At 41.5% G+C, this 12,344-nt stretch overlaps 1 protein-coding gene across 3 annotated transcripts in view; it reads left to right on the top strand.

Moving 5' to 3' along the window:
- LOC124284207 (multiple epidermal growth factor-like domains protein 10) overlaps positions 1 to 12,344 on the top strand; it is a 62,810-nt gene that overhangs the window by 47,536 nt on the left and 2,930 nt on the right. Inside the window, exon 1 of one of the 3 annotated variants that reach the window (XR_006900497.1) lies at positions 8,895 to 8,990. The exons of the other annotated variants lie outside the window; for them this stretch is intronic. The gene's annotated coding sequence lies outside the window, so the exon portion shown is untranslated. Of the gene's footprint in view, positions 1 to 8,894; positions 8,991 to 12,344 lie in introns of those variants that run through there. 3 annotated transcript variants of the gene reach the window in all.

Genomic DNA, 12,344 nt, shown 5'->3' with positions numbered 1-12,344 from the left:
GGTACATGCTCCTTAATGTGTTCAGAGTATCAACACGTACTGTCATTTACCTTTGTACTTATCTACGTACTCTAAGATGCGAATAACAATTGTAAACACACATATTAAGATAGAGAGACAGAATCCAAACCTAAAAATTTAATGAAAAACGTATCAGCATCAGGAAGCAAATCTCATAAACTCCAAAGCCTCTCGGCACTGAGACTAAAGCTAGAAACTATCTCCTAAATGGTTTTGTGAAGTAGTTTCCAAATCAGTTTCGCCTCTATGTCCTCATGGCTTGGCAAACATATTGGTTTGAAGGTTCGGGCTTTGCAGTTTACCATTTTCACAGTACTATTTACCTAAAGAATCTCCCATCAAATTATCCAAGCACGATATTGTAAGGTTATCGGAAAACAGGTTCAGATATGTGCTGAATCTTACTTGTTGACAAAACGTTTAGGAAGTTTTGAAACATGCTTTTGTTGTATTATTTTTGAGGTTGTTACTCACAGGCAGCTTCAAGTTTCATACAGAAGTGAGTTGTTTCCTTTGTGCCAATTTCATGTCTTTCGCTAAAATGTTTTCCCACTCATGGTGTTTGTCTTGTTTCTAAATCTAGTACATTTGACACGTGTCATGTACTTGACACACGTAAGTAGGTGTTATGTTGTTTTTCTTGTTTCTATAAATCTTCAAACTGGGAATCGGTCGTCTACAAGTGATGGACAGATAACGTGTGTCTGACATGGTTCACATTGGCAAATATGTTCAGTGTGCCTCAGTCTGTAATTTGCAGAGGTAGACGGTAGCTGTAGTCGTGGGTGTAAGGACGGGGCGTACGGGAGTCACTGTCAGCACACATGCAGTGGGGATTGTGTAGCTTGTGATCAGAAAACAGGGGTTTGTAATGATGTAGGGTCTGTTGATGATGTGATGGAACTTGATACCATAGCAGGTACATGCTCCTTAATTCATTCAAAGTATCGAAACATAATGTCAGTTACATTTGTACTTATCTACGCACTCTAAGATGCGAATACTGAAGGTGCACGTTGTTATGACGACATGACTTGTGGCAGTTTGAGCAGCTGTCTCTTAGACAAGGCATGTGTGTATTCGTCTTTGACCTTTCTAATTATGACTCCAAGTCTAAAACGGTACGGCGCAGTAGTTATCGATTAACGCCATCTATTATTCCCCAGTATTTTGTCCGAGACATAGCTTAACATAATGTCAGTTGCGTTTGTACTTATCTGCGTACTCTAAGATGTGAATAATAATTGTAAACACACATATTTAGATAGACAGACAGAATCCAAGCCTAAAAATCTGTGTAGTGCATCCGTAATCGTTCTGTCTAGCATTTAACGCAATCTTTTATTTCACAGTATTTTATCTCATTCATAACTGAACACGAGACCAGAATCTAATGAAAAACGTAACAGCATCGTGAAGCAAATCACATAAACTCCAAAGGTTCTCGGCTCAGTGACTAAAGCTAGATCCAAGCAACTTTAACCAACAACTATCTCAGAAATGGTTTTGTGAGGTAGTTTCCAAATCATTTTCGCCTCTATGTCCTCATGGCATGGCATACATATTGGTTTGAAGGTTAGGGCTTAGCATATTACCATTTTCACAGTACTATTTACCTAAAGCCTCTCCGATCAAATTATCCAAGCACGATACTCTAAGGTTATCAGAAAAGAGGCTCAAGTATGTGTTCAATCTTATTTGTTGACAAAACGTTTTGGAAGTTTTGAAACGTATTTTTTCCGAAACGTATTCTTTTGTGGTATTGCTGTTAACTTGTTACTGACAGGCAGCTTCAAGATTCTTACAGAAGTGAGTTGTTTCCTTTGTTCCAAAGATCGCTAAGATCTTTTCCTCTTCTCAGTGCTTGTCTTCTTCCATAATCTTGTAAATTTGACACGTGTCATGTACCCGGCACACGTATGTAGGTGTTACGTTTGTATTGTTTTTGTTGTTTCTATAAATATTCGAACTGGGAATGGGTCGCGTACACCGCGATGAACACATAACGGGTGTCTGGCATGGTTCAGACTGGTAGAACTCAGCGAGGGGTAGCAAATATGTTCATAGTGTCTCAGGTCTGTAATTTGCAGACTTTGGATGAGGTTTCTGCAGACAGTGGTCATTGACAAGACATACATTCAATGCATGAATGTAAATAGATGTATATAGGACTCTTTAGTCTGTCACACAGACCCTGAAACAAACATCCAAGAAAGTCCATGCCACACACTGAGTGCTAGTGATTAGGTGCCTGAGTCTGGGGGTGTGGGTTCGAATCCCGGATGGGACTCAACTAAACAAAATTACTAGAATCTGTACTTTACTGAAAAAAACTGTAATCCCAAATAGAACTCATAATATATTTGACAACTTTCTAAATGGCATTGTGTATTCAAAGCCCATTCAAGTCTAGATTATGTGGCAAGTCTCTAGATTTCCCCAGTTTCAAAATGAAGAAAGCCTCAGGATTCCTTTTTTATTATATTTCGTGATTATAATTTAGGTACCGTTTTTTCTGTAAAATATAATGAGATGCATTAGCATTGAGTGTGTGTTGACTTTAAGATAGGTCTATGATATTGTGGTACAATGTTTGTTTTTCTACTAAACAAATCCTTACAGGGCTGCACAAGTGGATCGTGCAAACACATGTTCACACCTGCAGGTTAGTGCTGTATATCATATTTCAGGATATATATTTCAATATATATTGAGCAGTGGTGTATGTTGTAAACTCTACAGCATGTACATGAAGTACATGTAGGGGCTGCACCCTGTGTCACAATCCAGATGTATTTGGTCTATGACATGATACCTGTGCAAATGGACATTGTTAGCCAATTCTTTCAGCATTTTATGTATTGAGGGGAAATTGTACCCTGGTGGATTCGTCCCAGAAAAATAAATTTGCCATCACATAACACCCTTTAGCCTTGTAGTTTTCATTACTGAAGAACTCCAAATCCCGTGCTACTACACAGAAATCTCCAGTGATTATCGGGATAGAAGTGGCCTTTAGCAACCTATACTGTAAGAGGCGACTTACCGGACAGGGTTGTCAGGGTCGCTAATCTTGTTTGGATGCATGTCATATCAGAAATCCGTTGATCCGTCCATTCACCGGAACACAAAGTCCAGCCCAACCAGCCGCCTCTACAGTCTCCTAGGAAACACCAATGTAAAGAATTCAGCAAGAAGCACGGCTGACCACTGGCCGCGGGTCTGTGAGGACATTCAATCGTCAGTTGATGAACAACGGTGATAGAAGCTACTTCAACAACTACCTCGGGTTCCCCGTCCTGAACATCGTCGGAAAGGTCTTCGCTTGCTTGGTCCGAAAAGGACTTTACAGACACTTACCGTTAAGGTGTATCCACGACCTACACGTCCTGCTCTGTCTACCATATGTTGGAAAAGTGAAGAATCCATCAACCTTACAAAAGCACTCGACGTTGTTTGCAAGCTTTAGCTGCTCACCCAAGCTGGATCATTAGTTATAGTTTGGCATGAAATGCATGTGGACCCGGTTTTTGTAAATATCTCTTCATCCAATGATCCAATCGATCTCAAACTGTGCAAGTGGATGTTTTGTCAGACAACCTAATCACATTGTAAATCACCGATTTTATGCATTTGTATTAAAGAATCTGTCTATGTAACTGTCAACAAAATAAACAGCAGAACGCAGACTGCTTGCAGAGGGAGGGAGCCAATGACCTGTAACAGCGGCAGTGTTGGGTCATAAAGGTAAATGCACGTGCAGTTCATGATAGTTACCTGTGCACTGCACAGTGATAGACCGTTTGGATCATTCACATTGACTACTTCTAGCTGTCATCATGAAAGCTTATTCAGATGATGCTAAACGTTTAATTAGAAATGTGTTGAATTTTTTTAAAAAAGAGAGCAAACGTAGCAAACCGATTTATAAGGTGTCGGATTACATGAAACGTACAACTTTTGCTCTTGGCATGAAAAAGAACATCGTGCTAAAAATTGTGAAAAATAAACCAACAACCAATAAACAAAACCTTGTACAAAAAGGTAGGCATCCAAAGTTAGATTCTTTTGACATCAGGGTCATCAGAGATGTCATTCGCCGGCTATTTGCTAGAAATGAACACCTGTCCACAAGAAAGTTAAAACACATCCTTGCAGAGGATCACGACATTAATGTTTCTAGGTTTATGCTAAGCAAACTACTGCTCAAATTTGGATACAAGTACAAGAAGGTAGCAAACCAGAAACTTGTAATGTGTGAGAGATCTGATATTGTGAAAATAAGGTGTAACTATCTGAGAGAAATTAAGCAGGCAAGAGAGGATGGGTTCGAACCCATATATCTGGATGAGACCTGGGTCAATGCAAACCATACTGCTGCCAGACAGTGGCTACCCACTGATCCCAGTGATGGTAGGAAAATACCAACAGGCAAAGGTGAACGTTTAATCGTTCTTCATGCTGGTTCCCACCGTGGATTCCTACCTGGGTGTGATCTGGTATTTCGGTCAAAGAGCACAGATGGTAGGGACTATCATACAGAAATGAACTCAACGGTTTTCACACAGTATGTTGAGGAACAATTGTTGCCAGCTCTGCCTTACAAAAGTCTTGTTGTCATGGACAATGCTCCCTATCACAGTGTTCGAGATCCAAACAATAGGTGCCCAACTTCCAATACAAAGAAGTCAGATATGCAGCAATGGCTAACAAATAACAATATACAATTTTCAATTAAGGCCACTAAACCACAGTTGTACTCTTTGATTAAACCTAACAAACCTCCACCCACATATAACATTGACAACATGCTACGCCAACACGGCCATAAGGTCTTGAGATTACCACCGTACCACTGTGATCTCAACCCAATCGAACTTATCTGGGGAGACCTTAAAAGTACAGTGGCCCGGAAAAATCAATCATTCAAGTTGAATGATGTCAAGCACATTGTCAACACTGCTATATGTGACATTGACATTGCACGCTGGCATGCATGTGTTGAACATGTCAAGAAGGTGGAGAAAGAGTACTGGCTCAAAGATGGCTTGAAGGAGCAAACAGTTAATCCAGTTGTCATTCGTCTGGACACTGATGACTCCTCTGTGGAAGAATGGAGTGAACTTGATGAAGTTTAATTCTGTTATTATATTTACAGATAATAATAGTATCCAGCCAGATATGCTCAAAGAAATATAACTTCTTTTAACAATGACAGCACTGACTAATTCCAACGACTTATAGTGTAACATGAAACACTCATTTCACATAAAATTATCATGAAAATATAAATATTAACTATCTATATGCTTAAAGCTATTAGAAATGCATTGCTTAATTTGGAATGTGAACGACATCAAAACATAACACTTTTGTCTTCATTCTATCTTTTCTTCAATGAGTGTGCATGATTGTGTGTGCTTGTGTCCGAGGGAACGGGGCTTTAACAGTTGTTGAGTTCTAACCATAGGTGGTCCGATTAATGATTTAGTGTAAATATACTTTCTGTGTTCTTTAAATGCATTTCCACTTAGGTACTGCATAAACAAAATATGACATTAACATTACAAATTTAAAGATTTTAACCTACAGAATAATTCTCACTAATGGGTTTTGTGGTTAATGTTGAACAACTCAGAGAAACAAACTCCGTATGATGGTTAACAGTTGGCACCCACCTTATCCTATTCACGACCTGTGACCCTTTATGATCCAAACGGTCTATCACACTGCCGCTGTTACAGGTCATTGGCTCCCTCCCTCTGCAAGCATTCTGCGTTCTGCTGTTTATTTTGTTGACAGTTACATAGACAGATTCTTTAATACCAATGCATAAAATAGGTGATTTACAATGTGATTAGGTTGTCTGACAAAACATCCACTTGCACAGTTTGAGATCGATTGGATCATTGGATGAAGAGATATTTACAAAAAAAACGGGTCCACATTCATTTCATGCCAAACTATACTACGACTACTACTACTACTACTACTACTACTACTACTACTACTACTACTACTACTACTACTACTACTACTACTACTACTACTACTACTACTACTATTAATAATCTTACTACTATTACTACTACTACGACCGCTGCCGCAGCCACTGCCTGTGCTGGTGCTGGTGCTAGTGCTGTTTCTGTCGTTGCTGCAAACACACCCGTTATGATTCTGGGTAGAATTGGTTTCCAGCAACCCATGCTTGTTGTAGGTGGCTTGACTGACACACGTCATCGTACCCCCCCCCCTCTCTCTCTCTCTCTCTCTTTCTCTCTCTCTCCCTCCCTCCCTTTCTCTATCTATCTCTCTCTTTGTGTCTCTCTCTCTGTCTCTCTCTCTGTGTCTCACTCTCTGTCTGTCTGTCTCTCTCTCTTTCTCTCTCTCTCTCCCTCCCCTCTCTCTCTCTATCTATCTCGCTCTGTGTCTCTCTGTGTGTCTCTCTCTCTTTCTCTTTCTCTCTCTCTCCCTCCCCTCTCTCTTTCTATCTCTCTCTCTCTTTGTCTGTCTCTCTCTCTGTATGTCTTTCTATGTCTCTCTCTCTGTCTCTCTCTCTCTCTCTGTCTCTCTCTGTCTCTCTCTCTGTCTCTCTCTGTGTCTCTCTCTCTCTCTCTCTCACATCTATCTCCCTCTCCTCCCTCCCTCTCTCTCTCTGTGTATCTCGCATTGTCTTTATTACTCTATCACAGCTTTAGATTACAGTATGATATTTTAATCACAGGGTGTCCTCCCATTTGCGAGAACTCCCAGTTGCGAGACACATTAATTAATGGTTCAGTGCACACAGGTGGTGCTTCCCAATCCCTACGATGAAAGTGGGAACAGCCCTGTTGCTGAAGAGTACCCGCAGGAGGCATAGTTCATTAATGAGACACAGAAGACATTGTTCATTGAAGAGCATTTATTGATTTCAATAAAGAACAAGTGAAATACTGAAAAAGATTATCATTATATTTACACAGAAGAAATAGTTCATTAAATAAAACACTTTTTTACATGGGTCCATATTTGGAGATTTTGACACTTTTCATAGTTTCAGCCGTTTGCCGACTGCATCGAGATACTGCATGTGATTTTTCGATCCATCTGCAAGTTGATCTTTGAGTCTAGGTAGTCGATTGTCTATTTCCCTCACAAAACGGAGGCGTTGGACATCTTCTGGAGGGTCAGTCACATTCCGAATATAGTCGCCGACTGTAGTGCATTTGCACATTCGTATTGTACATCTCCAATAGGCACAAGTCTGCCGCTGCTTGTTCTTGTAATACAGGTTACCCTGAAAAAGCACCTGAATACTGCCTCGTGAACTGGTGATGTATTCTACTTGTTGAAGGCCTGCCATAATGGTGATCGGAAAGAGCAGTCATAGGTTAATAAATACATTTGGATTAATTCACGAAGTTACCTACACAAAGTGTTTATTTTTTAAAGCCATTTACCTGAGTAGGTTAATTACTTTATCTTTTAAGCTACCTCCACAAGATTCAGTTAAATAGCTAATCCCTAATTAGCTGGGGTTAATCCATTCTATCAGATAGGGGAGTAAGGTGTGTTTTCTTTGCTACTTACCTTCTCCTCTGTCTCACAACTGGGAGTCTCGCAACTGGGAGTTCTCGCAAATAGGAGTAGACCAATCACAGCATATATTAATGTATGTCAATTAACACAATTGTGTTACATTCAAGCAGTAACGTTTCACAATCGGTCACTTCAGGTGGTAAACGTCTAGCGGTTTACATACCAAGCTGTGTTGTTTATAGGTAGGCGTAAGGGTGGACTTTCGTCACTCCCCTACTCTTACCCCCGCCGACAGAGACATACACATTTACAGACAGACAGACAGACAGACAGGCACGATGGACTTACAGGCGATCGGACAGAGAGACACGGTGGACAGACTGAAAACAGATAAACAGACACCACAGGCACACAGACAGATAGACACGGATCGAGGACACACAGACAGACAGACACGATGGACAGGGAGACAGACACCACGGGCACACAGGCAGACAGACACGGCGGGCAGGCAGACAGACGACGCAGTCACAAAAAACCGACAGACAGGCACGGCAGACAGATAGGCACGGCAGACACATAGACAGACAAGCACGGCGGGCGGACATACAGACAGCTAGACAGCCTGACAGACAGGCACCGGGGACAGACAGACAGACAGGCATCTGACGTCACTATAACGTTATTGAGCAGTTCATTATGGAGGACTGCGACAAAGGAGAAACCTATTCATTCCATAATGGTAAGCAACTACACTGTACAATCGCACAGCGAATATCTCATCAATTGCTTTGGGCCAAGGTACATGTGTACATCGTTAAGCTACAGCGTAACTTCAGTTACACACACTTCAAGCGGGCCAGTGATATACGTATCGATTATGTCAATCTTATAGAACTCACTGCAGTATGAATCCTGTATCCTCGTTAGTCAACAACGTCTGTCGCGGTCACTGTAACCGGAAAAAAACAAGTTTTGGAGACATATTTGTCCATACTCCTTTATCTGATTGCCCTTGACGTCTGTTAATTGTTATAACATGTAGGCTGTCACTAGGCTGACACATTTATAACAAGAGGGGAGAAAACAAGTTGTCCGGAAGAATGATTTTAGCAATAAATAATAATAATGATAAATAATACACACGGATGTGTACTTGCTTGGAGTCTGTATGATTTAGTTTGCCTAGAGGGTTGTAATGTGTGGGTGCCGAAACCCGTGCGTTTTGTACCCGGGTGAACTTCACTGGGACGTCAGGTGTGTTTGTAGATATAACCGCAAGTGAGCTGATCAGGTAGTTCCCCGGGAATATATATCACAAGGGCAGACTAACCCGGTATCAAGGCTGTCTTGCTGAAAAGCACTTTGGTCCTCTCTTGTATACCCATTATCCTACTTGCCTTATACATCTACATGAACGCTCGTGGTAGGAGGACTATTCTTTACTGGTGAGATATATTCAATATTGTAATCTTTTATTAGGTAATTAAATTGGTATGCTATGAGATAAACTACCACAGCTTTACATTGGAGTATGATAATTTTAATCACAGTATGTATTCATATCTTCTGTTTATCCCATTTTACACAATTTTGTTACATTCAAGCAATAATGTTTCACAATCAGTCAATTTAGGGGTTTCACGTCGACTTCTGGCGCAGGGGTACTTTATATACCGAGCTTTATATGTAGGTTTATCGGTTTATCGGCTCCTCCTCAAACCCAACCCCTACCCCTGCGAACACAGACATATACTGACAGACAGGCACAGCAGACTAACAGACAGACAGGCAGACACGACTGACCCACAGACAGAAAGGCACAGCAGACAGACATACAAGGCAGGCACACAGACAGGCACACAGACAGGCACGGTTGGCATACAGACAGACAGACAGGCGCGGCGGCCACACAGACAGACAGACACAGTGGGCACATAGTCAGGCAGGTACACAGACAGACACGCACGGTGGACACACGGGCAGACAGACAGGCGGACAGGGACGGAGGACACACATGCAGACAGGGACGGCGAGCTCACAGACAGACAAGCAGGCACCGTGGGCACACAGACAGACAGACAGGCAGGTATGCACACACTCTTTCGCACGCACGCGCACACTCACGCGTACACACACGTCATTATAACTGAGAAAAGTTCTTGAGTACTAAGGTGAGACCTATTTACTGGTAAGCAACTGCAATTGCACAATGAATGTCGCATAAAAAACTTTGCACCAAGGTACCTGTCTACATCATTAACCTACACGTAACAAGTATACCACTACCAGTGATATATTGATTACGTCAATCCTACTTGGACAACCCACTGCAACAACTCTTGCATGGGGTGTCACGATCGCCGTCACCCGGAAAACAGGTTTTGAAGATATGTTTATTTATACTCTGCCACTCCTTCATTCTTTACACTGACTGTCCATTCACTACAGGATTTCATTCAAGATTCTGTGCCTCACTTTCCGCTGTCAGTCTTGATCTGCCCCTTCGTATCTGGCCCAGTCCCTCACTTAGCACCGCCCATGTCGCTCTCTCCGTTCTCGTTGTTGCGACCTTAAATGTAGAATGGGCGTGTAGAATAGTCATGAACATTCATCAGTGGGCGGAGATTATTTGACCACGTCACACGTGTTTCTTCTCCGGAAGATACTAGGCCGTGTATGTGACGTAGCACATAAGCTCCGCCCACTAATGAATATTCATGATTATACGGTCACAACAAACGTCTCCTCGTTATCCCCACTGTGAGGACTTCTACGTATGGTGAAAGGTCCTTTTGGCATGCTGCCTCTACAACCTGGAATCAACTACTTCAATATCTACGTGACTGTACAGAACTTTCTACTGTTAAATCCTTACTAAAGGCTCACTCTTCAGATTAGCCTGTGAGTCCAAACAACAATCCATTGAATTGTGTTCCATGTATCGCTAGTCTTTCATTATCTCTTAGTGTCTGTTGTATATAATTCTATATCTTGTGCTTTGAACATGTTTTACATGGAAAATAGTGCATTACAAGCATGCTAATATTATTATCATTATATTCTTTTTTCTGATTGCCCTTGAGGTGGATTAATTTATATAACATGCAATGCAGAACCCTTTATTTTAACAAGCCACAGAAACATCCTTTAAAGCTCTACACTTTTACTATCCCAGTCAGTGGATCAGTCGTCACCTCGTTATCAACTCCCTGGGGAGTATACAACCAAAGATGCCGGTTGGATAGGAGTAACATTAGAAACAGGACAACGGCGTCAGTACTTAGTACTCCAACTTCTTTTGCCTCTCAAAGAAGTTATTCGTCGTCTTCATGTAGACGTATCTATCATAAATTGCTTGACAACGGCGTTAGAATCTACACCGAAACGCCGCGCTTCCTTGTAAATGGAGAAGTTGTGCATCTATACACCAGTCATTATTAGAATGTATTAGATTTGTACGACGGCAGCCAGTAACAAATATAGTCTGGACCGGACAATCTAGTGATGGATATCGAGGACAAGGATCCACTCTGTCGGAATACGAAGACAGGATATCAATCAGCCATGACACCATCAGTGTTTGCGAAAATGATATAGTAGGGCTCATAAATGATAAAAAAGGATTGAAGTAGCGCTCAAAATGTACGATCTTTTTATCACGTGTTCATGATGTTCATTTTCTGAACACAAATACAGCAGCATCTTCTCCTCTGGTGCATGTGATGTATATATGATGTACATGTGTTGTATATGGTGTGTCTGTGATGTATATGTGTTACAAATGTGTTGTATATGGTGTGTATAAATATCAACTATTAGTGCAGTGTATTATGTACATTATACTGTTGGTTGCCTTGCAACCAAGCACACACGTGTATTAGAGGACCACACCCCAAAACAGGCATGATAGCTCGAATATCTATACTACATTCAAACGTTCACTCACTTAAAGCACTCACTATATGTTATGTATATATATGAGGTTACATCGAAGATGAATTTCTCCACTAACTTGGGCGAACCAACTGCAAACCTTATGCAGATGAATTGCACGAGGATCAATCATTAAATTGCTGAAAAGCATGTGCAAATATCGTGCATGTGAACAGCTGCGTTTTGGTGTAAAGTTTTGTTAAGAATTCACCAATTTTCACTGAGTTTCATCATATACTGAACTCATGAAAATAATCTTTCCTACGTTACGAATTTGTTTTGCAATACATCAGTTCTTGTGTAAACAGTTCCTTTAAACAGTTTGGAACATTTTGCAAAATCTAGTTTGGAATAGTTGACTGAAGAAAGTGGCTACATTTACACTAGTGAGTATAAAGTTTTGATGGGTAGTATATGTCGGTATGTTACTCCTGTTAGGTGGTGAAAGATCAATTTCATAGATTTTGATAGGCTTTGGTGGAAAGAAAGTCCTCAGTAAATCGGATAACTCAAGAGTTCTAAAAAAAGTGTTTCAAGTCTCGCAGATGTTGTTGGTCCTACTTGGCCGGAGATACAGACAAATATGGTGGGCAGACAGACAGACAGATATGGTGGGCAGACAGACAGACAGGCACGGTGGGCACACAGACAGACAGATACGGTGGGCAGACAGACAGACAGGCACGGTGGGCACACAGACAGACAGATATGGTGGGCAGACAGACAGACAGGGACGCTGGGCAGACAGACAGGCAGGGACGGTGGGCAGCCAGAAAGGCACGGTGGGCACACAGACAGACAGATATGGTGGGCAGACAGACAGTGACGGCGGGCACACAGACAGACAGGCAGGCACAGTTGGCACA

Source organism: Haliotis rubra, unplaced genomic scaffold, assembly GCF_003918875.1.
Source record: "Haliotis rubra isolate DU_JTF1 unplaced genomic scaffold, ASM391887v1 Scf330, whole genome shotgun sequence".
NCBI lineage: Eukaryota > Metazoa > Mollusca > Gastropoda > Lepetellida > Haliotidae > Haliotis > Haliotis rubra.
The sequence above is the reverse complement of the archived record's forward strand: the minus strand, read 5'-3'. Positions and strand labels throughout refer to the sequence as shown.